This window comes from Aythya ferina (genome assembly GCF_964211825.1).
Source record: "Aythya ferina genome assembly, chromosome: 10".
NCBI classification, from domain to species: domain Eukaryota; kingdom Metazoa; phylum Chordata; class Aves; order Anseriformes; family Anatidae; genus Aythya; species Aythya ferina.
In genome coordinates, this window is record NC_140306.1 from 6,362,695 (window position 1) to 6,387,981 (window position 25,287).

The 25,287-nt window shown below is 46.8% G+C and overlaps 2 long non-coding RNA genes across 2 annotated transcripts; both read left to right on the plus strand.

The window, feature by feature from the left end:
• Positions 1–214: 214 nt before the first annotated feature.
• On the plus strand, positions 215–3,493 carry LOC311442034. Its single transcript, XR_014696431.1, has 2 exons — positions 215–407; positions 2,800–3,493. It is a non-coding gene; the product is annotated as an uncharacterized lncRNA (long non-coding RNA).
• Positions 3,494–13,721: 10,228 nt separating this feature from the next.
• Positions 13,722–24,156, plus strand: LOC311441972. Its single transcript, XR_014696367.1, has 2 exons — positions 13,722–13,928; positions 22,383–24,156. It is a non-coding gene; the product is annotated as an uncharacterized lncRNA (long non-coding RNA).
• Positions 24,157–25,287: the final 1,131 nt, after the last annotated feature.

Below are 25,287 nucleotides of genomic sequence, written 5' to 3' on the forward strand. Positions count from 1 at the left end.
TCCTTCTGTTGTATTGGGAAGAACAACAGTGGTCTCATTAGATACAAGTTCCATATGATAAATTGCAGATCTAAAAATATCCATCACAATTAGACGATGCAATGAAACCAATTTTCACTTCGGAGCAGAAGAGAGAGAGGAACTTGATAAATGACAATTGGATAAGCTGAGACTCCTGTGCTGTTCCTGTTAAGCATTAAGCTCAATTAATTGCATGTGTCACCTGGCCTTGTGACCCACCCCATCACTAGGTGTGCATCAGGACCTGTGCACAGTCACTGAGCCATGCAGACCTGGGGATAACCGAGGGAATTTTTGCTGCTGGCTTGGTTATGCTGCCCTTTTTTTCCAGATCAAGGACTGCAAGATCTAGGCTGTGTGTGGAGATCGGCTGGGGCTGATTGCAGGTATTTCTGGTTATGCATCATATTCCTGTGATATGGATACAGAGAGGAGCTCACAGAGTCATGGCAGGTGGTCACAACATGTGTGGTTTTCTGGGACAAAGTGGGACAGAGACAGTCCCAGCCAGCTCTGCAGGTAGGCACTAAATAACTCACGGATTTTAGAAAAGCTTCTGAGCTGAACTTCACACCAGCAGCTTGGTACACATTTCCAAAGCAATCTCTCGCACTGAAAAGGGCTAAGGATCTGTGGGCACTTAAAGAATGAAAGCTTATATTAGGTGTGACAGGTACAGAAACTTGAAACTGAAGAAGCTGCCATGGGAAGCCCTGAGGTCAAACACAGCTAGTGAGATCTCACATCTCATTCGGGATCCCTTAGAGCCTCTCTGGGTCCTCCAGCTGGTTCCTGCCGCCTGCAAGGACTGGGGACTGCGGCCCTGGATTGTAACACTGGAGTAGCTTTGGGTGGAATAGTCTGTGTTGTTTTTTTGGCATTCATTCTTGTTAAGATATGCATCAGATGTCACACCAGATACCCCACAGTCATAAATCCTTGGCTCTATTGGCCATATGTGGTTTTCTGTCTCTGTAAATAAATATTTTTGCTATTGCTATCAGTGTTATCGCTTGCTTCAGCCCATGCTCCCATGCTCCATAAATCAGTGAAATTAATTAGTGAATCTTTCAGTGCATTAATGTTTCCAAGTCTTTGTTTAAATAGGTGCTGCATAAGTAGCATCATGGCCAAGGATGGGGAATGCTGTTTTAAATCTGCTGAAGAAATGGTCGTGGTATGCATTGTTTGTGTATGTGATGGCAAGATGCTTCCTTTAAATTCTTCCTCAGTCTCCAGCCATTTACTGCAGGCCAGAAGCTGTAATGACTAGGAAAGAAATTTGCCTTGTTTCAGACAGAGCTATTAAAAGAAAATTATTCTCAAAGTAATTCTTATCTCACGATGGGATTGCTGAATTACTGCATATTGTGGGAAAGAAAATTGCAAATGTGTTGGCTTTTCTTCCCATTAGAACTATTGTTTTATTACATTTGTCATATCAGCACACACACATTTCTTTTTAAGTCTTTTTAAAAATGGGGTTGTCCTGCATTAGATACTGAATGTAAGATAAAGTTGGCAAAATTAAAAAGCAAACTGCTTTGCAAAGGTGAGCTGGAATGGCGATGCATTTCTTTAGCTGTGCTCCCAGACCCGCGTACCAGAGAGGCACAGAATGACACCACCGTGGTGCCAGGACTGCCCCGAGGAGGAATTCTGCCTATGAGAGAGAACCCCAACAACCCCATATGCTGAAGGCCTTTTTGGTGCCTTCTCACCCAGGGGTCTGTTCGTGTTCCTCTTCCAGCCTGGTTCCTGTCTCCCATTGCCCGAACTGCTGCTCGGGGGCACACAGGAAGCCCCCGTGCTCACTGCCCCTGGCCCTGGCAGTATTGGTGCTGCTCAGAGGCCCCATCTGCAGATGCCTGATGCAACGGGGATGTACAACAAGAACCTGTGTTTTCATTTACCTCTAGTTCTAGCCCAAACTACTCAATCTAAATATCCTTCCATTTCCATCTCAAGCATCTAAGGCAATGGTGTGGGAATAATATGTAACCTAAAAAAAGAAATCAGAAGAAATGCTTTTCTTGACCCCTTTGGCATTACAGAACGTTATTCCGCTAACACCTTCCTGCAGGACTTGCTCATGCTGGGCTTTTTGGTATCGTTCCAAGGTGTCTGTGGCTCCAGCTGCGCGCAGCAGCGCGGCACACGCTTGCCCAGAGGATGCTGACCCTGGGGTCTGCAGCAGCCCTGACACTGGAAGCCTTTTCCTGTTGATTAAGGGCTTCATCGTCTCTTCTCTTACCTTTAGTTTCCTTCTCCGAAAGCTTCCGCGTGATAACAGGACACAAATGAGAAGTCAGGAAACTGCCTGATATGCCCCAGTTGCCCAATTAATCACCGGCCCGTGTGTCTGCGGTGATGGGCCCTGACAAACAGCAGTGCTGCAAGCCCTCCTCCCCCTTCCGACTGCTTATCTCCTCCAAAATCCCTGCTCCCGAGCTCAGCTCTGCCCTGCCCCAGCAGCACACTGTGACAGCAATGGCTCTGTCCCAAGTAAACAGGAAAAGGAAAGCTGGGGGACGCAGCCTGCAGCTGGCACAGGTGGAGCCAAAATGCTGGGCCATCCCGTTTGTAACACGTTTCTGTGCATTTATAATGTTAAAACACATGTTTCTGTGCCTAAGCAAACAACCCCTGACAGATCTGTGCAGTTGCTTGCTCTAGGCCCAGCTGGGACACACGGCCTTCCAAACCAGGTAATCCATGCCTCTGAGCTGGGAAGGACAGCATTAACGTCTCTCTGAAGTATAATCTCCTCTCTTCCAGGCCCCAGGGAGCACAAAACAGCCGAAATGAAGCCTACTCCAACTGCTCAATCCATGTCTGGATCTGCCCCCTGGGCTGAGGACAAGGACGGGCCTCGGCACCCAGGCCTGTGCTGACCCAGCTCCAGCAGCAGTGGTGCAGGAACAGGAAACCATTATTCTCCTCTTCAAGGTTTTGGTGTAATTTGAGAACCAAGCCCCATGCAGATCGGAACACGTTAGTAATGTCTGGAAAGTAATTATGGCATATATTATTATTTTAATATTTACTAAGTGCTGACAGTACAATGCCTTTATTAAAACTTTGGGGAGGGTGAAATACACACCACAAAGCATGGCGGGATGAGGGTAGTCGTCTGAAATTGCTCATTTATAGTTCAATTTTACAGTCACTTTCCTGTGACCTACTTTTAATCATACATTGTTTTCTTTGCGGCTTAAATCATGTAAGGTGGTTAATGATTTTAATTTAAAGTTCTCTGAGGAAGAATGTAAATAATACTTCTGCCTAGTGGAGGCAGGCTGTGAACTTCTTATTGAGAAGCAATTTATCACTGTATTGAAGAGCAATGGAAGAGGTCTAACTTCGCCAGAAGCTGGAAGTCTTTCTTTTCACTTGTTCTGACCATGTAAGAGCAATATGCCAAGGGTTATCAGGAGAGCTCTGTGTTAAAAAATAAATGGATGAGACTGGATTACTTTTGGCCTTTGGATTCTTTTTTCTTAAAACGAGGGAAATCCAGTAAGGTAATCTGGCAAAATCGAAGAGCAGCATTATATATATCTATATATCTAGGCATCTAGATATATAGATATATTTGCCTGGCCTGGCAGGCTGGATAATCTAACGCAATCCAGGTTTTCTGAATATTTTTATTTTTATTTTATTTTTCTCAAAGCAAACATCATAACTCACCAAGTTAGGTTTAGACTTTTTATCTAGCTTTTATATTTCTTGGAGAACATGCAGTCTTGTGTCATTTGTCATCTAAAGCCATGGATTTCTTTATGGTATAGCATTGGCGATAGTGGTTGAACTCATTAATTGGCTGTCAAATTGATTAGGAGCATTAGTGAGGTTGACTTAGACGCTCCATAGGGACTGGAGTCATGATGCAGGTGAACTGCTGAGGTTAAGATCCTGGAACAAATGTTAGTGCCGTGTCCAGACTAGTCTGTACAATGGCTTTTGGTAACTCAAACAATTGGCACTTGACTATTTTAATTTAAAACAGGACCGCAGACTTGAGAGAAAAATCTATAGCAATATAATTGTATGAATACATGGACTTTGAGACAGCTGAGGGACACAAAAACACTGAGAAGCCCACGGCCTACAAGAACCGAATATCTAATGGGTAGAGTTGCCTAACATCTGGATTTCACTACAACAAAGCCTTATGAAAACCTGACTGGACTGGAATTGCAGGCTCAAATCCCATGGCTTTAACTAAAAAGCTTTGGTTTTATACTTTGTTTTAATTTCTAGGTTCTTAATTGCCGATACAGATAAGATGTCTTGGTGTGCGTGAGCTCTCCTCCGCCTTGCATTCCATTAGGAAGATATCACTACATTTCAGCCACACATCATTAAACATTTCAAAATATACCCAGAAAGGCAGCTGTATACACGAGGCACATTATTACAGGTAATATATTTTGCTGAGTGCACAGCCCTGGAGATGCAGAGACCGCTCATGCCCAGCCTCTGGGCAGGGTGCTTGGGGTGCACCCAGCCCTGGGAGCAGGTAAACGCAGAAAAGGGAGCTACTCAAAAGCCAAAATCTGGTTGATACAAGGATAGATACTTTGCTGCCAGGCTCCTCCTGTGAGGGAAATGTTCAGACACAGCAAGGTGCAAAACCCTGGCATGAGCTGAGCTCTGGGACAGCCCTGGCATGGGCGGCTTGCTGCTGCCCACTGCACCCACAAGTTGCGGTGCCATTCTGGGGGCTGTCTGGGGCTGAGTAATTCCTGCCTCATCACAGAGCCCCTCTCAAGGTCCAGCCAGAGTGAAGCCACCCACGATACTGTTATTGCAGTCAATACAAATAGAATAAACAGCAGCAGGAGACCGAACAGGCTCCTTATGCTGAATGAGAGCGCAGAGGAATGGGATTTCTTAGAAAGCGGTACAGCACACTGGTGGCAAACGCACCCCTGTCCTCAGCTCCAAAACCTCCTGGCAGGCAGTGTCATGCTGAAGGTAATGTCTCAGTTGTCTCAGTTGCCAGCACCTGCACGTCTGGGCTGTCTTGGAGACCTTTCTGCGGCTGTGTCAGGTCGTGCTTCACGCCAGTGCCACATTAAAGGTGAGAAGTCCCCATTGAGGGACTCCCAGCTGGGTGCACACGCTGGCCTGTTAATTTTCCAGCCAGTAGCACTGCATTAAGCCGCTGGGCAGCCGTGAATGCACGAGGTCGTCCAGGAGTCAGCAGATGCTCTCAGGTGCATCCAGGCTGCCTGGTGCTGACACCACGAGACAGTGGTGGAGGAAATGATCTGTGCTACCACGAGGATTATTAGCTGGCTTATCATGCAGTTCAGTGCAATCCTGCAGACAGGAAAGGATGCCCACAAATTCTTTTCTCCCAACACACTCCAAATTCTGATGATTTACTCTTTTCCACACCTTTTTTTTTTTTTTTTTTTTTTTTTTTTTTTTTTATGTTTATCTGCTTTAAATTGCGTTAATGCAGACTGCAGCATTGGTCTGTCTGTCCTGCTGTCCCAGCCAGAGCCGTGGCTCTCACTGCCTGCCTGTAGGGAGGCAGCAGCATTTAAAGACAGTTTTCCTGGTGTTGGTTACTGTAGCTGGATTAAAGAGCTGACATTACTAACTGCTTATTTCGTCCTGGTGGATTTACTGTAAATCTTTTCTGAAAGTCATACTTAGGAAGAGCCTGGTGGCGTGGCATTGCATACATCTGGAACTGCGGCCAGCGCTAAAATGCAGGATAATCAAATGTCGTGCTTGGGGTGTAAGCCAGCGCTAGCACGGCTCTTGAAGGAATTTTCTTCCTTTTCTGACACTTGCATGACCACACAACCAGCCTTGATGGGTATTCACCTGCACCTGAGGGACTAGACATTGAGCATGTTTGAGGCAGAAAATGGGATTTTGAGGAGGAATAATATGAATGAGGCTATCAAATCCTACTCATGCTGTCTTTAAAAGCTCTTTTAAAGTCTGCCTTTCTTTTTTGCCATTTGAAAGTACAAAACATCAACAAGAAACCTCTAAAGTACATTGAGAAGGAATAGCACCAACAGGTGACAGCACATTTGCAGCCCAGCCCTGGTCTGTGTGAAGCAGGGCAGCCCCACAGCACAGCCTGGCAGGATCAGACAAAGCCCTGGGGTTGGTTTGAAGCCCAAAGCAGATACTTGAGTTTGATAAATAAATGCTCGTGTTTATAAACCGGTGAGCAGTGTTAATGACAGCAATATCGCGTGGAACTGCTAGCAAAAAAAAACGTGGATTGAAAACAGCTGGCAATGTAGAGCTTGGGGAGGGAGAGATCACAGCTTAATTTGCTCTGTGACAATGTGGTGCATGAGTTTTGTGAGCCCAAAAAGTCAAAAAGAAGTGTGTCCCTGAGGGGCTGCAGGATGCTCGCTGTGGGAGCACATTCTGCACAGTGTCCCCAGGCACCACCACCTGTGAGGAACCTGGTTTGATGGCACAGGATGAATTACACTGGGATCAGCATCCCTATGGGCAAACCCTGCGTGGTGCCTGCAGCTCCAGCAGCCCGCGCCACGGCCACCAGGAGCACGGAGCAGAACGGGGACATCTGTTGGGCAGGACACACTGTCCCCTGAACGCTGCTTGCTGCTGACAGCACCCTATAAAGGCAGCACAGATATGTAGATTTCAGTAATGAATTATAATATATTGATTATAATTTTTTTTTTCCCAATGTGGAAAAAAATAACCTTCAAGTCTTCCGCGAAGTCAGGTAGCTGAGTAGAAAGGAACATCCCCTCCTGAATCCCACTGCCACGGAATAACTTCTTCATTTCAGTAACTCAGAGACCTCTGCTCCCTCCCTGCAGGGTGCTGATGGATGGCGACACAGTGCCCTGGGGCACAGCACAGCTGAGCTGTGTGCCTGCTGCCCTGCATCCTGCCAGTTGCCTGTGCTACCTCAAAACCACCCCAAAACCACCCCAAACCTGCCCCATGCTTCCTCTTCTCTTCACTCCTCCATCTGCCCCTGCCACAGAAGAAAACAACAAGCCCCTTAGAGGGTGCAGGGATCGATGCTGTGCAGACATCAGGAGTTGGAAAACTGCGTGTGGAAGTGTAATACTGTGAGTGCTTCCAGATCGGTTTCATTCAAGTCCTGATACTGAGGTTTTAGTGCGGTGCCAATTTTAGCTTGAATTGTGTGACAGCTCCTCTTTGTGAACCGGAGCAGTATTGGCGGAACAGCACTTTTTGAAATAAAAGTGATTTTTTTTTCCCCCAGAGAAAATAGACTCCATTTGTAATGGGATGATGCTGTTTCTTTCCCTCCTGATCTAAAGCTGCTTAAAAAGAAAGTCTGATAGCTGGCTTTCTTTGCAGTCATGGCTTTGAGTTTTCTAGAAAAATAGGTGTTGGTTATGGGATCCAAGCACATGCTGTTTTAGGGGGGTTCCTCTTGGGGTTTCTGATCAGTTGCCTTCTCTGGGATGCTCATGAAATGAGTGCCCTGGAGAGATCCTGGCCAAATCCTGAAGGACCCAGCAGAGAAAAGATGAGAATTGTTCCAGTTTTATCATGGCTTTCATTAACTGCCTTCCTGAGCTGAAGCGGACCCTGGCGTATTAAGTGGTGTAAGTGCCATGAAGCAGAGTGTGACCCACCAGCTGAAGAAGCAGCTCTTCACAAGTACAATGGCAAGACCAGAGGAACCATTCCTCCTTTCTCAGCTCTCAAAATCGCCTTTGTAAATGCCTTAGGATCCCTTGGACATACATAATATCCTAAGAGAAAATGAACTGACAAACACAAACTTCTCCAGACTCCCTTTTCTTCACCATACACATTTTTTTCCGCATCTTTCCGTTCATGCCATGCCACAACGAGACTGCAGGGAAAAAAGAACTACTGCCAGCATGTCCTGAAATCAGGTCCTGATGGTAGATCCCAAAGGTGATGTGGCTGCTTCTCCTCTGGGAGTCCAGAGACCCCACACCTCCAACCGCCCACCTGCCAGAGCCCACTGTGCAGTGTCCTGAGCGAGATCAGGATCGCTGGGAATATTCAGCAAACCTCTCTGTAACACTCCAAAATCCTCTTTATAAACACAAAGGCATCCAGACATAGAAAAGGCTGTATCATAATGAAAAATGCAATTAAATTCTTGGTCAGATTGAATCCATTACATCTCTCACAAGTACTGGGTATTGATTTCAGTCTCAGCTCCAGGGATCTGTAGTCTGATACCTCCAAAATCCCATGAGCAGGGGCCTAAGCCTAGGCATGCGTGCCATTTGTATGGCTTGAAACCAAGAATATGCTTCGAACCAACTTTAACTCAGCCGGATTCAGATTTTATTGAATCTGAGCAAATGTAAGTGAGTGGATGCTGTATCTGCCGCAAGGAAGATGGGTTTCGAGGCTCCATCTGTAAATAGAAGGGAAAGGGCTATTTTGACTGTATTTCTGCACTGGCAGAAAACTGCAGCAGATTACATTATTCAGCGGGTAATTTAATGTTAATGCGTCCTTATGGCTGGGGGGGAGAGAACTTAAGGTTTCATCATTTTGTAATGCACTTACATTGCCCATTTTAGATTTGTCAGCTGTCATAAATGAACTGCAGTTTTATCCGGGGACTATATATAGGATCACTATTTATATATTTTTCATCTGCAGCTTATGCAGTTTAAATGAAGAAAAGCAAGGGGAGAGGCAGGCAGGAGCGGGGGCCGCACGCCCAGCTCGGCTCCATTCAGGATTTTGTTCCGTGCAGCTCCGTGGGGCAGCGCAGCCTTCCCGCCAGCCTCGCCTTCCGTCCTTTGCATTTTCCATAAAATAACTCTCATTTCCACAAAGCTACATAAACGTAGTGGGGAGGGAGGCAAGGAAACGCTGCATTTGAAAACAAAGCCACGTAGGAATGGCATTTGGTGAACTTCTGGCTTGTGCCTTACGTATTTATCATTCGTAAGCAGAAAACTCCAGGAAATCCTATCCCATGGCACCGCTCTCACGAGTTTTATTGAAAAACTGTAATATCCCTTTGCATTCTAAACTCTGTCTGAAAGCCACCCACGTTATGGCTTTCTGTATACATATTTGAGCAGTTGTCAAACAAAGCCCATTCCTCCCTCGGCTGCTGGGTCCTGCTGCTTTATCGCTGCATCTCCCCGCAGCATCACTCCAAACCTCGCAGAGCCTTGCAGGCTGCCTGAGCGCTGATTAACGGTGTTGCCAAAAAGAAGAAAAAAAAAAAAAAGTTTGCAGATAAAAATTTGAATGTGCTTGCTTTTGGGGGCAGCCATTTGGAAAAAAAAAAAAAAAAAAAAAAAAGCAAAACTTGAGAAAGCAGAATGTCCTTCTGAACGTAAATTTCAAGTATTCCCTTTGTTTCATCTTTTAATCAAACACTTGCTCTGGAAGTGATTTCTGTAGGGAGCTTTGCATCGACTATTCTTCCCACTGCTACATCCTACAAGCCAAAGGATTTCTTTCCTCCAACAATAATAATCAATGATTTTTAGGAAGTGAGAGTAGCCCCGTTTTCATCCCTAATGTTTGCCTACAGAGAGCAAGGCAAATTATACAGAAAATGCAGTCTATCCTTACTGCAGGACAGCCTGATTTATCGGCTGTGCATCTGTTTCATATAAAGTGCCCTGAGTAGAACAAAACCCTCCATTCTAGCAGAACCAGGACATTCTCTTTAGTTTTCAATAAATCATGTTCTACCTATGGGATACCTTGTTAATGACCATACACTAAATATGGGGGGGGGAGTGGTTTTTCTTTTTTTTTTTTTGGGTCTTTTCCTTTTCTATTTTTTAAACTATCCTATAACAAGTATCCCAAGTTTCTAGGGCCAGTTAAACACTCTTGTCGTACAGGCAAACCCCACTTTCATTTCAGAGGGAGTTTGGCTTTACCGAGCTGACTACATCAAATATCTCATCAATGACACACGTCACTGCAAAGATCCATGTCAAAACAACCACGATTCATAAACCAGCCAAAAAAAAAATACAAAATCCAAAATCTTCCTGGGCTGCGCTTGCAGTAAACATCTTTGCCTTTACCTACCTTAACTTTTTTTTTTTTTTTTTGTACAAGGTGCAACCTTAATCAGTGGCAGAGCCAGACTGGTCTCCAACACAAATCCACTGCTTTGTTTTATTTTTTGTGCATTGTTAAAATGTTTCTTCTGTTTTTATATTGATAGTGAGATCACACAGGGCTCATACCTTGAGCACCTTGAGCATAAAGAGGTGCCGGGAGGAACCCCACGGCAGTCGGTGTGAATGAGGATCCCAGAGCCCTTCCCTAAATGCTGTGGGGATGGGATGGGCTGAAAAGACCACGAGGGTGCTGCAGGCACGGCTCCTCGCTCCTGTGCAGGTTGTACTCTTTGTGTCTTCAGCCCCAGCTTTCCCCAAACCAGCTGAGGCTCCGGGAGCCTGCAGGCTGGGAGGAGAGCTGTGTTCCCAGAGCAGCACCGCTGAAATCCGTGTCTGAGTCACAGCCAAGCTGGGCTCAAGGGGCCTATGTCTATCAAAAGCACTGATGCAAAGCTGAAATCATCTTTTGAAGGATTATATTGATGTAACTGGGAGTGGAAATTGTTTTTTCACTGCGGGCATAATTCACGCAGGAGGATGCTTAGAGCATCGCAGAGGCTTGAGGCCAGCATAACGACACTGCCAGTGAAGTGCAAAGGTGCCGAGGGAACAGGGAGCAAATTTCTGTCAGCCCAGTGAGCCGAGGAGAGCTGGATCTTGCCTCCAACCCTTTCTGCTGCCCCGCCATGCCTCTGCAGCCCCCTTCTTCCCCACCCCATGTCCAGGGAGCTCCATCCACACTGGTGGCTCCTCAGCAGGGCCGAGAGGCCTTTTGTAGGTGGAGGCCAAAGGCAGATGCAGTGTAAGGTCCATCTGAGGTCCACCATGCCCCTGATATCCCAGTGACTGCCCAGCCCTCCCTGGAGAGGGCTTGGGGAGCTGGAGCTGGAGCACAGCGGCTCTGAGGTACCCGCTGCCTTTCCTCCCATGTTCCTCCTGGTCTATGGGGCCTTGGTTTCTGACAGGGCCTCTTGTTCCTCCTGTAATATAAATTGCAGTGTAAAAATACCACAGATGGGATAAGCTGAGTCCTTGACCTTGTTTCTTTGCTGCACAAAGCCAGGTGGTGCCTCTGCCAGTTCCTCTATTGCCAGGCAGGACTCAAACAGCTCCCCATCATCAAATTGCTGGTCCTTCGTCCCCGGGCCGAAGAGCAAATTGAAGTCACCTTTCCAACAGCACGCCAAACGTTGAGACGTGTTGCTATTTCGGTGTTATCCACGACGTCGTGTCCTTTGCTCAGGAGATGCATCACGGGGACCAGACGCAGGGGATTAGCCGTGCAGCCCGTGGGTCCCTGCAGGGAGAGGAGAAGCCCTTGGGCGTGAGGGCACCTTGCTTTGCCTGCTCCTCTCCTGGAGCCAGCAGTGCCCCGGGCTCCACCTCGTCCTGCCACGAGTGATCCAGGACTCCTGTCAGCACCATGGGGTGTCTGGGGTACGATTTTGGGCTTCTTCCCCCAAGGAACACTTTCCCAAATGCTTTGCGCTGCAGCAAAGGCTGTGCCTATGTGGTGTTTTACCAGGAGAGTTTCTGCTTCGGCCTTTTTCTGCCTTTCTCATGCTTTTGCCGACATGGCCAGCACAGGATTTGACCTCTGATAGACACTTACCCATTAGTCAAACATTTGCCTTAGGTGCAGGGTCATCCTGAGGTCTAATTAAGTTTATTGTTTCTAATTAAATTGATTTGAGATCCTTGAACCTTTTAAGAGCAAATCATTTATTAAAAAGTTATTAAAAAGAATTTTTAGCTTCCAGGAAGGAAGAATGAATCGATCTTTCACAGTCTTTGGTGTTGGTGGTTGAAGCTTTTTCTCATTCACCTTAACCAAAGAAGCAACTAAAAAATTGTCAATCACCTTTGTGAAGGTGTTCAGCCTTGGTGTCAGGGTGAAATATATGGAATTATATACACATAAGAACTCAAATAACCTTTGATCAAAAAGAAAAAGTATGAGACAGGGTGTCTCAGCCTGCTCTTGGGGGCACTTTCAGTGTCCTGCCGTTCAGAACCGCACAGCTGCACACCAGCATTATTCAAATGAAGTTCAACACTTTTCATTTCTTTGGACTCAATCAACCAACTCAAACATTTTGCATGGACGACTTGATTAAATGTCAATCAGACATGGCAGAGAAACCTTCAAAATGATCACAACTGCCTAATCTGCTCTTCTTGCCTTTGTGTGCCAAAGTCATCTTAGGTCTTAATAAACCCTAATCAATGCCTACTTTATCTTTACGTGTCAAAACATCCCTTTGAAGCTCTCCTTTGGGCTCTGCTGAGGGTCAGACCAGGTCCTTACACGGTGTGTCCTCCAGAGCTAACAGCACTTGAAGTCTTCAGAGGCTGGGGAATCTTATTGCCTTAGTGCCCTGCTTGTATTGAGCCTTCCGTCATGGGAAATGGAGTCACCCCAAAAGGATTTTGAGGGTCAATTGAAATCTTATTTCCCCAGTCTTCTCTTTGGAGGAATGCCTTTTTTTTTTTTTTTTTTTTTTTTTTTTTTTTTTTAATTGATATCATTAAAGATAACTAAAATAATTAAAAGAAGAACAAAATGAAAGTTATGGATCAAGGAGGTGTGGGAGATACGGACTGTGACTGTCCAGTCCCTCTTCCCTCACTCATATTTTGCTTTCAGAGTCTGGCTAATTAATAAGTGCTGTTTGACAGAGTGTCTCATTTAAGATAACTAAGAAAACATGACCTTCTCCAAGGCTCTTGCCTTTAGAGCTTGGTAATATGCAACAGAGAAATGACTGATGGGGTCAAGGATTTTTAGCTGGAAGACTTTTTCTCCAAAAAAAATAATGCTGACTTGTTAAAAATGTCTTTTTCACTTTGAGGAGACAGGTTTCAATAAAGCTCTTTGTTAACAGTTTGAAATATTTTCAATGTTTAAAATGAAATTGTTTTCCAGATAGCCAGCCTGAGTCATCTTTTTCATATTCAGAGGTAAGATAATTATAAAGCAGGAATTATAATAAGGCCAGAGTGGAAATGGCACTTTGGAAACTAATCTAAACAGATTCAGGCCAGACTTTGTCTGACTTTGTCTGAATTTTCTTTCCCTTTTCAGTTTACATTTCTTTTGTCCCGAGATAAAACAAAGAAATATTTCCAGCTCTTCCAAGTGCAAAACCATTTCCTTGCCCAGTTCTAATTGCTCAGCCGAATTAGTGGTAGACAGATCACAGCTACCTTCAATTAATCAGTTCCATGTCTGCTTTTTTCCATACTCTCTGACCCATAGCTCATTCACAGACTCTGTGCTGTGCTGATTTAATTAGCTGGTTAACTCACGTGGCCTGTGAGTGTTTCCTGCTTGCACAGACCCTCGCTTCAGCTCACAATTTGCATACATCTTCTAATTCTCACTTAAAATTCACCCCTTCCAAAAACATTTGTGCCTCTGACCTCCCATGCTGGGGTATGTGTGGGATGCTGGTGTGCTGGAAGTACAAACCCAGCTGGAATAAATTTGCTTAAAAAGCTGAGAGGACTTTCACTGAGATTTTTTGGCATTGCTCACCCAGTTTTAATTGCTTTATAAATTTAATGGAATTAATGGTGGCCACCAGGTGCTAGGCTTGTTGTGGATAAGGGGTATAAAGGCAGTGCAGGGTACCCTGAAGCCCTCCCTTAGGGCAGGAATAGCACTAAGAAGGGGTTTCTCTGCGAGTTTTAGGCTCTGCAGTTAAGTGGGCAGCACTGGGGGTGTTTCCAGAAGTTGCTGCACCCTCAGTGAATCTGTGGGGTTTGGGAGGTGCTGTGGTGGTCCTGCATGGCCTTTTTGCTCTCATGAGCCAGGAAATGGTAAGAAATTAATTTACTTCTTTGCCTGTTTTGTTGTTTAGAGGGGCTTGGTGGCTATAAGAGAATTAGGACTGCTAAGGTTTCTCAATTGTGCATCAAAAACTGTTTAAACTTGTGCATTTTGCTGCTGCATCAGTAGAGGAAAGCTAAGGTTTGGGCTCTATAGGAGCAAGTCTGGCAGTCTCTTCAGAGTTAATAAAAAGTTCAGGTTTAGGGTAAATCCGTAACTCTCCAGTTCCTTTACCAGCAGGAGAAAAAAATAAAAATAAAAATCTGTAAATATATTAAATCATTCTCCTGCTGATTACTGCAGGGATTTTTGCTGCCAGGTGAATCTGCATTTTACAGGGAAGATCACCAGCAGGATAGATGTCTCTGATACGCATCAAGGGCTCTGAAATTGTTCCTCTCAATTGAAGGTGACAAAGAATGTAGGAAGGAATTCAGTCTGCTTTTCTGCCCATCCCAGAACACTAATTTCTTTCTTCACATCAACTTCTTGAAGAGCAAGCTATTAAAGCTCTTTAAGCTGAGGCTTGGTGCCCATTCAGCCAGATTCCCTGTGTGCCTCTGTACCTGCTTACCCAGGGAACGTGCTGTGATCTGCTTTTGTACGGGGATGCAGCCAAAGCACACAGAGGAGGGGGGATTGCTGGAATTCATAGAAAGAAAAATAGATTAGCAAAATGATTTGTGCTGGAAAGCTGCCCCCTGAGTCAAACACCATATCTGTGGTTGGATGAGGTGTAACCCTCCCAGGAGGCCGGTGCTGGGCTGTGGGGCCAAGCCAGACTCTGCCTCCTGCACTCTGCTCCCACTTACTGTGAATAAAACCCTAGCAGCCAACTTACAGAACTCATTTTGGAGAGCTCTGGCTTTATTTCTAGCCCATAACCAACAGGGTTGTCACTTAAGAAGCTGTGTTGATATGGATCTGCTCTCATCAGGCTTTGCAGGCAGCAGCCATGCCAGGGCAGACGTGGGGAGCGAGCAGCCCGGTTGTAACTGTGTCACTGGGAGCAATAAAACCCCACCGAGCAGGGCTCGCAGGCACCTAATGAGAATCAGATGCAGTGCACGATAGGCCACGAGCGTGCTCTTATCCATATGCACAGGGAATTATGTACATAAACAGTATAATTTGGTTTTACATCCTATTTTTCATCCTCAGCTTCAGGAAGAAATGAGTTTGTTGCTGGCTGTGCGTGTAGGGGAGCTCAGTGGTGCACGCGGTGACTGCTTGTGCATGATAAACGCACCTTGTTCCCTCTGGGATGGGATCTCTGCTCCTGGTGGCCCAGAACAAACATCCTAATGTCTCTTAGGCAAAGGGCAGAGCTTGGGCTGGGGGGAGGAGGGAGCCCAGCAGCACCTGGGGTGGGAGAGGAGAGCATGGGTGCCTCAGGCACAGCGTGGCACTACCTGATACAACTGCCCTCCTTGTCTGGGCATACTTGAGGCTGGTGGACAGAGCTGCGGTGCTGAGAGCTGTGAGATCGAGATTTGTGTTAATTATCTACCTGCCTGTGGAAGCCTTAAAGATCATGATTAAGGGCAAAGAAATGACGCTCAGGGGATATTTTAATGAAGAGAGAAAACTCTCTACTTTGTCTCGCAAGTCACTTCTTACATTAAACCTTCCTGGGTTTTATAATTAGAAATTTAATGTTTTGTGAACTGTGGTTCTGGTTCTGTGGGGAAGAAGGTTTATTGCTGTTATCTTCCCCCCTTTCTTAATCAATGCTCCCCCCTCCCCTCGCTGGTTAATGACAGAGCACTTACACCCACCTTGTCTCACCGAGGAGGTTTAGCTCTACAGGGCTGTGTGTGTGTATGCACACATACATTATGTAATAAAATCTCCATCCAGGCAGTTAGTGAACCAGAACTAATGCAAGTGCTTGGCCTCTGGGAGGCGGAGGAGAGGGTGATGTGAGGGCTGCAGGCACCTGTGTGTCCCCTCAGGATGTCACCTCCTGGGGGCTGCCACCCCCTGCCTGGTGGGGGCTGCTGTGATGGGCAGCATGGTATGAGGGTCCTGCCTGGGGCAGGGACTGCCTCCCCCAGCTGCTGAGGCACCATGCGAAGCATTTAATAAATAATGCATTTTAGAGGCAATTATGTAATTATACCTCTGCTGTCCTCCCGAGCCGGGTTCACACCAAGCTCTCAGGCAGAGGCAGGATTTGTGTTGCTCTCTGCAAGGCTGATTTGTTAAAATAGGCTTTTTCACTACACATTTCTTCCTCCTTTTATCCTGAATCTGGGAAAACCAGAGCTTTTGCTGCTGCCTGTGCTTGCATGGGTTCCTTGGGAGGGCACCCACTTACTCTGCAGCCCCTAATAGTGACAGCTGTGTCCCAAGCCATGCATGAGCATTGTTTGGGCATGCAGGGCTCCCCATTTCAGCAGTAAAATTGCTTGTGGTGTGCCTGAAGGAGCCCTCCTCCCTCCCTCGTGCTGTGCTGGTGGGACAGTGCCATCAAGGGAAGTGGCACAGGGAAGAGTCAGAAAACCTGTGTGGCTTCAGCTTGGGATCAATCAGGTTAAAACCAAACTGATGGGGCTTTAATGTGGCTCTTGAGCTCAGGTGACTACCTGTGGGGGAAGGAGTTTCTTTGCATTTTGTGGCTTGCAAAAGGTGTAAGGCCACAGCTGCAGGGCTAGTGCCTTTGAGTAGCTACCAGCCTACCCGATGTTTGGCTGCAGGAGATGTGACCACACATGGGTTTCTCAACTCTCAGAGCTGGGTTTCAAGCCCAGGAGCAGACTTGTTGGGGGAAACATTTGGGGAACAGCTGGTATCAGCTATCACTGCTCCTCCTTGTCCATGGGGACGGATTGCATTGCTGTAGATTACTCGGTTGGCAGCAGTCCCTGTTCACACCCCGTGTCTTGCTAAAACTGTGGGCTGGGAATGGAAGATGTGGAGCATCAGGACTGGCTTTATGCCACCTGGGAGTTGCCTGTGAGGAGGAGCCCTTGGGTACCATTTGGGTGAGCTCTCTGTGAGCCTTTTACTGCCTGAGAAGCTGGTGGTGAGGGATGAGCGAGCCTGGATCTAACCCACCATGATCTGTATAGAGGAAATCTGGATGCACCCGGAAGGAAGGAAGAGAAATTAGGACAACAGAAGTTACTGGGCTGAAAGCTTAATTAACATGTTGCAAAATCTGACCTGAACTTGGGCTCTTTCCCTTTCTTTTCTCCATTGTCACATTTGGTTTGGTTTGATTTTTGATTTTTCGTATTACTGCTCAGGATAAATTTCGCTCCCCTATTAGGAATAAATTATATCAGCTAAATGTCAAGCTAATGTGTTAATTCTGTTGCAATGCAGTGGAAAATCGTATAACAGAATTCCCCCTGCCATGCACCTTCCTCTGATTCACTCTGTGGCTCGGCTAATGGTTCTGCAGCACTGTAGATCTCGAGTAACTGAATAGCAACCAGAAAGTTTTCTCTTTATTGCATCCATCTGCTGCCCTGGGATGAGGAGCAGCTCCTTGTGCTGCATCTATAATAACACATCCGTTACTGTACGGGGTACTGGCCCCTTCTCCTTGCTTTCTCTGACAAATAAGCAACAGAACGGCAAATAAAGCTGTGGTTGTCTTTGTCAGCTCCAGCTCTTTGTGCTGCAGGCTAGATGAAATACCCACACAATCATGGCACCATCCCATATTTATTTAAAAATATTAAACTATTTATAATGGAGAGGTCATCAGCATGCTGCATTCATTAGTGAGGGCTCCGGGGAAGAGACAGCAGTGAGCAAAAAAAATATAACCAGGCTCTACACAAAAGAGGGAGCAAAGAAGCATCCTTTTGAAATGTCAGCACTGAGCAGCAATTAAAAGCAGGAAGACTGAAGTACATGAGGGTTTCAAGAGGGTGAGCGCCACTGCCAGCCCTGGCTGGTGGGAGTCCTGTGGGCTGTACGATGGAGGATTGGGTCTGTACTGCTCAGGGAGATGTATGTGGATTTGCCTTATGAAGGAAGGATGGAATTGGTCGTTGTGGAGGATGCTGAGCACTTCCCTGAAGGCTGCACACTGGTGAACACAAGCTCTGTGCCCAGCATGGGCTGGAAAATGGTACATTGGGAAGAGGCGGCTCTGTGCCAGGATGCTCAGAAGCTGCCAGCTGACCTTGCACAGCACTTCTGGGCATAACGGGGCAAGTGCGTGTTAGGGTCTGCTGATAAGAGAGGGGAGTAGGGGATGTGCTGTCTCTTGGAAAGTGTTTCCAACCAAACAGCAGTTCTCCCAGTAACAATGTTTGGAGTAACTTAAAGCTACTGCAGTGGTTTTAGTTCCCTTCATTACATCTCCTGTTGAAATGTGTTCAGAAGAGCTCTTACACCTTGAGCGAGGGCCGCCCAGTCCCTGCTGACTTTGCATGCAGGCAAAAGCTAAATGTGGCACTGAAGCTAACATTAGGATAATGAATTGGAAGAGGTCAGAACAGATGAGGAGATGAATATTTCATCTTTGGCTTGCCATGCCCTTTCAGAAATTAATTAGCATTGGGCAGTTGTGTGGCACTTTTCCTTCTCTATTTCTTTTTATCATTCTTTCTTAAATAGGCATGGATCTCGTCCAAAACCCAAAGTGCTCAGATGGGCTTTGGAGCTGTCCTCACATCTTTATACTTGAAGCTTCTCAGGCTGCCTTCCGAATACGTTTTTTAAAGGTTTCTCACTGCAACTTCTTTCTTACCTGCTCACAAGATTTTCATGTTTGTAGTGACAACAAAGTTGCTGCCCTTGCAAATTGGCCAGACCTAAACCCCGATCTGTATTTTCCTTCCTTCTCCTGCTCAGCTGCTTTCCCCTACCTGGTTTCCGCCTTCTTACCCAAAACATTCTTCTCCCCCTCACTGAAACTCCAATAAACATTTCCCAGCTCTTAGGGGTCCCTGCAGACATGGCAGCTGAGGATCATGCTTTCCATTTTCCATCCCGTTGCTGGGCTGAGAGCATTTTATTTTAATGTAGAATTTTGTGGGAATTCCTAGGGGAACTTTTCAAGTCCATATTTCCTTGTAGTGCTGCTGCTGAATCATCCAGGAACTGAAACTTGCTTGGTTGGATAGCAATGTGTTTTTATAAGTTATCGACATGCTGAAATTGGACCTTGTCCAAAGCAAACCTTCTACTCTGCCTTGAGTCTAATCCCCGTCATACTGTGGAGGACGAACACGACTCATCTCCAGCCAGCAGAGCTGTATGTAGGGCCTGGTGACACATAGAGGCGATGGAAAAGAGGACTGTATATGCCAGGAGCAGCTTTATAACCAATGTCATAATAGTGCAAGGATGATTCTCTCATTTTAGATGTTGTCTACAAGGAGTAATTAGGGAGCAGCAGCTCACAAGAGCAGGCACCAGTAGTTCCTGGCTGGTTATCCTCCGGTGGGCTGCTTCCTTCCAGTTCTGGTTCTCTGCTGGGCAGTGAACTGTCTGTCACTGTGCAATGCGGTTCTGTTTCCATGGATCCGGATCTTCAAATAAAAGCTCATTTGATACAAGTCAGGAGTGTTAAAACTTAATTCTACTGCAGTTAAAAAAAAAAAAAAAAAAAAAAGAGTAAAATAGTGCTGAGATGTGGCTCAGACATATGAGAGGCAATCTCCAACCTCCTGGTGCCATATGGATGTGCTTCTTGCATAGGGCTTTGCAGCCTTGGGGTTGTAGAAAGCCTCCATGACCTCGTGCTGAGGGCTCAGCATGGGGAGCTGAGCTGTCCCTGCAGTGTGATGGGGACAGTATTTGGATTTGTCCCCATTGCTGTAGCTGCCTGTGATGGGTCTGGCAGGTGGCAGTGGGCCGGGCAAGGCTGTGGATGTCTCAACCTCCACTGGGCTGAGCAGTGAGGTGGGGCTGCTTCCTCATGGAGCCTGCCAGGGACGCGGTTCATCTTTCATGGCTGGCTGACGGCACTAGTCCTGCTGCCAGGAAGGGATGGTGTTCAACCAGTTGCTCGGCTTCCTGCTGCCCTGTGGGCACATCACGAAACCAGTCCCGTGACTTAGCGGCCTTATAGTGCTGGCGGGCACCCCAAGGACACCGCAGGCCAGACCTCCAGTGCCATCACCTGTGGAGGAGCTCAGGAGGCCATGACTATTTCCTGAGTGACCCATGGGCTGGGCGAGCCTCAATGGGGCTTTGTGCCATTTCCTCCATCTCTCTGCTGGTTCAGGCCACACAGGGGTAGGAGGCTGGGTGAGCTCTGTGAGAGGAGGATGAGACCAGTGGCAGGAGGAAGCCAGATCTCTCTATAAGTTGCCCTGAGATAAGATGTCCACGTGATGGAGGAAAACCTGTCAGCGTGCTGACTGCGAAACAAGGAAGGAAGCTTGTAAATACCACACCGAGGGGGCCGGCATGTTCCGTGAGGACAGGCTGGCGCTCGTACAAGCCCTCGCACTCCCGCTTGCTTCTCGCTTTGCTCATCTGCCGCCCAACTGGAGTTTATTTGTTAGCACTTCTTCCTGAAGCTCGCTCCCGGCAGAGCTGGCTTTCATCTCCTCACCGTGCTGCAGAGAAATGTGGGGCTGGAGCAGGAAGGAGTGCACAGCCAACGCTCCAGGATCTGGCCCAACGTACTTGGGTGATGATGCTAGGAAAATAGAAAGCAAACAATGCTGTAGGAATAGCTTAGCCCACATACAATATACGAGAGCTGTTCCCATGATGTTTGCTCAGTCCCTGATTAATTTAGCGCGCAGGATGGTCTGGCAGATTATGCAGCGAGACATGCTAATTTGGGCCTGCGGTTCATGTGAAAGAATTACACCAGTCTGGGAGACAATGCGAGCTAATATTAGGACACCAGGCAAGGAGTCAGGAATCCAAAGCCTGACTGCCACTGACCTGCTCCCAGGCCCTGAGTCCCTCTTTGGAGCTGGTTGGAGAAGAGGAGCATCTCCCTTGATGTTCACCAGAGTCAGCCCTGGGAGCCGTTCATCCCAGCCAAGGCTTCTGGCCATTATTATATATAAATAGCAATGATGATCATAATCTTTCCATAGGGGGTAAGGCACTGCAGGGGTAGCGCCTCGCATCCAAGATGCTGCTTTTTTTGGATCAAGCTTGAATGTGAAGTAGATGCTGCTTTAGCATGAAGATGCTTTTACAGGACCAGCAAAGAGAGAGTAGATCAGGGCCATTTCTGTGAAGATACAACATCAGACACCGCGATGAATTCTTCTGCTTCGCTGCTTCAAAAAGCAAGACAGGGTTGTATATCTTCCAAATCACTGAATGATATCTTGTGGTGTGTTAATTGGCTCTGCTTCTGAGAACATTTATGTGTGTGCTCAGCCTTACACATGTGGCTTGTCTGATGCCTGTAAATCACTCTCACAAGCAAAGCAAAGCCAGTCCCCAGATGGCTGCAGGATCAGGGCCGTGCTGCTGCCTCGTCTGTTGTGGCTTTTGCCAGAATTACAAGTGTGACCCAGAGAGGGACCTCCCAGCTACTTCACTGCTGAAGAAAGGGTGCGTTGGTACTGCTCTGGGGGAACTCCTCCCCAAATCCTTGTCCTGTCTTGTCATCATGCCTCATGATGACAAGACAACTTAATTTTTTTTCTCTTTTAATTGTATTGAGGGCACCTGGACTTTTTTTTTTTCAAGAACAAAACCAGTTCTCTGTCATTGAAATCTTCCTCCCTGTCAGTTTCTACAGGGAAAAGGGATTTCTAGTGTTTGTTCTGTACATGGTATTGCTATTAATATTCTGGGCTTTGACTCTTCACATTTGAGAAAAATCCTGCATGGGAGAGGCAACAAGCAAGACACTGTACTGCCTCAGTCCTGTGTGCCAGTTAGCTTGGAGAAGCAGAGCCTTTGTGTCTAGTTTTATTGTCAAATGAACTCATGAGATGGACACCTCTGAGAAGGAACAAAGGAGAGGATGGGACTTTCAGGGTCTGAACTGAAAGCGGGCAGTGTTTGTGTCTTGGGCAGCTGCTGCTGAGTTCTAATGGCAGGAATCAGAGGTAAGCCCTTCTTTTTCCAGAAGCAGAAAGGAGGAGGCTTATCAGCTGACACAGATGAGCTAGGATAGCTTATCTTAGCAGGACAAAGCTATTGTCTACTGAAAAGTCCCTCTTAGCTCATGTGGGCCCATTAAAATAGCAAAAGAAAAATTCCCAGAGAAGAATGTGAAGTGGTAAAACTTAATATGTACCAGACTAGGGGCAGGAACTTGCTCCTTCTGTGACGAGATCACAGACAAGAAAGACTAGAAAAGTCAGGATTTTTTTTTCCATTTTGAAACTATTAGTGGTAAATGCTCCTATGTGTACCAGACCTCCACTCCCACAAAAGCTGCCCAAAATGGATACCGTGGGGAGGTTTCCTTCAGGTTTCTTTTGGAAAGTCGAAACATGTGGCAGGCTCAGCTTCCCTCGCAAAGTAAATCTGATCCTTAATATAACCAACAGGCTGTGCCCTATCCCCTCTGCTCTGGACTTCTCGGGAGCTTTACAAGGCTGGGAACAGACTGACTCGGTCCTTGCCAAACAGCCGCACCCACGGCAATCACATCCTGGAACGGCAACGGCTTCTGCAGGGAAGATGTGTCTGAAAGAAACTAATGAACTCAGGGGCACAAATGCTAATGAAAGTTAATGAGATCCACACTCCTTCATGTGTAGGATTTTTTAAAAATCTTGCTCTTTAAGATGACTGCTGGTTTCATGCTCTCTGCGGGTCACCCCGAGGCCCACATCCAGGTGGCTGCTCCCTGCCCTTGGGTTTTGCCCAAGAAGTGTGACAACATCCCCAAGATGCCCTGCCTGCTGTGTTATTTAAGCTGTACGATATGACAGAGCATGTTTTATGGAGCCATTAATTTATGCTGTGGGTGACTTTAACCACCCAAAAGTATATTAATGGCCCTATGAAATACACCCCGGAGTGTCTTAATATGGTTATGAGATTGATCTTCAGCTTTATATGCTGCTGTGTGTGAAATTGTTGAAATAAATTTGTAGAGAAAGGTGATGTGGTGGATCCCAGCAAGGGGTGAGCTGCCTTTTTCTTGGGATCCTGTGATCGCAGAGTTGCTCGGTCTCCTGTAGCACATGCCATGGGCTGGAGCAGCATCCCTGCCAGTGGGATGCTGGTGAAGTCCTGTTCAAGGTGTTGCCTTTCAGGATGGAGCGGCAGTACCAGCTTGTAGAGAAACCTGGACCCCATGCAGAAAACTTCTCTCTGGCAGGAGTGTGCTGGGATTGCTGTGAACAGCAATTCCTGTTTGGGAAATGCAGCAAACCATGGCATTCCTACTGATAGATGCTAGCAGCATGAGTGTACTGACAGGAAACCTTGATGTCAGGAAGGCTAGACCTTGTTTAAAGTCTCTTTTTGTCTACATGCTCAGGGTTTTTGAAGCCTCCAGGCCTATGATGTCAAAGAGGGTTTGGGTTTTAGCTGGAAATTAAAAATGAATTCTGCTCTATTAAGTAATCTGTACTTTTTTTTTTTTTATAGCCTTAATCATTATGATCTTTTTTAATGCTCTCTGGTGGGACTGTATGGCTCTGAACTCTGATAAACCCACAAAGTTCTCAGTAACTGAATGTAATGTTTCATCCCAACACAAGTAAAAACCATGGTTTTTCTCATCAAAACTTTGAGAACTTTGACCCATTGTAAAATACAGGACACAGCGTAAGATTTCAGAGATGCTTATGAGACCAAGACTGCGGGTCAATGTCCTTTCTGAAAGAGCCATTTTAGCTGCTATTTTGTATTTGCAGAGGGGCTCAAAGTGTGCAAGCCTTCCTCTGAAGGAGGAAGAAGGCATCATCCCAGGTGAAGCATTGTTAATTAACATTTATAAAGCACTTAGAGACCCTTGCAAAAAGCAGGGCAGAATACTAGAACTTTGGATCCCTACTGGACGCAGCTGGCAGAAGATGGAAGGAAGTCAGTCAAACATAGCACGCACAGAGGAAAACTGAAAAGAGAGCCCTAAAATCAAAAGAAACTTCTGCTTAAGCTTTGCAAGTTTGTTAATTACTGGCAAGAACAATTTTGGGAACACGGTGGCCCAGACATGAGCACAGCAGTAGGATTAGGATGGGAACAGATCACACATACGTTACTGTTGCAGTGTTTGTGAGCAAACAAAAAATGGCCCTCAGAAATCTGTCCTATCATAAATTTTATTAGCTAAATTGTTTTTCTAAATGGTGTTTTTCGATTATTTTCCCCTGAGGCTGGAGTGGTGCTGCGGGATCTGGTCAGGGCAGCCACAACGCATGCAATGCTCACATGGGTCCCAGCTGAGTTCTGGCTTCGCAGGGCTGCCACATCACACCCCACGCAAACGGCGGCGATAAAAATGTCACACCCAGGTCTGGCCGTGAGCAGGAGGGAGCCTCCCTGGGCTGTGACCTCAGACGAGTGACACAACCTGCAGCTGGCATGCAGCTGAGGCATAAACCCTTCCCTTCGGCCACGCTGCTGCCTTTATTCCCTGGAGGATTTAGCCTGACTGCTGATCCAGCTTTTACTGGTCAAGGCAACATAAAAAGCGTGCCCTGATCTGAAAAGTGACAAACTGGGTAGCTGGTTACAAAGCCAGCCAAAGCAGCTGAAAGGCAGCTACGGCTGCCGCCAGCTAGAGCATCAGCTCAGCTTTAAGCGTGAAAAGTGGTAAAGCCTTGAGTAGAAAGAAACCTTCCAGAGAGTTGGAAGGAGCCAGGCGCTGGGCACAGCAGAGAACTTGAATTTCAGGACTTTTTCCTGCATTTCCCTTCATTCCCAACTTCATGAGCTTGAGAATCCCATGGACTGTGCTGTGTGGCAGTGGGCAGAGCGTCCCCATTCCAGGGGACAGGATTCCCTCCTTCCTCTGGGACAGCTGGAAGGGCAGGGAAGGCACTGCTGTCACCCACTTTTGGGGTCTGTGTGCCCCAAGCTGCCAGCATCGCAGATCATTTGGGTACACACGTGGCTGGAAAGATGTGGGGTGACAGCAATGTGGGCAGCAGCAAAAGTCCCGGGGCTGTGCCATCAGGGAGCCCATGAGGGCACCGCAGGGAGCAGGACAGGGCTCTTTGTTTCACTAGGTCACTTCTCAGCCCGGATGAGCAGCAAAATAGGGCAGGCACACATCTGACAGCTGAATTCCTTGCTGGAAGGGGTTCGGTCATGCATAAACCACTTGGAACGAGGCCTGGCTTTCAGGTTTGGAAGCACGGAGCACGACCTGGAAGGGACAGCTGGCTGCACACACACACACTTATTTCCCCTGGTGGAGTTTTTGCAGTGGCTCTGGGTAACTTTGGAGAGCTGGGGCCGAGGGCAGCGGGACGGATGGATCCCAGGGTGGGTGGA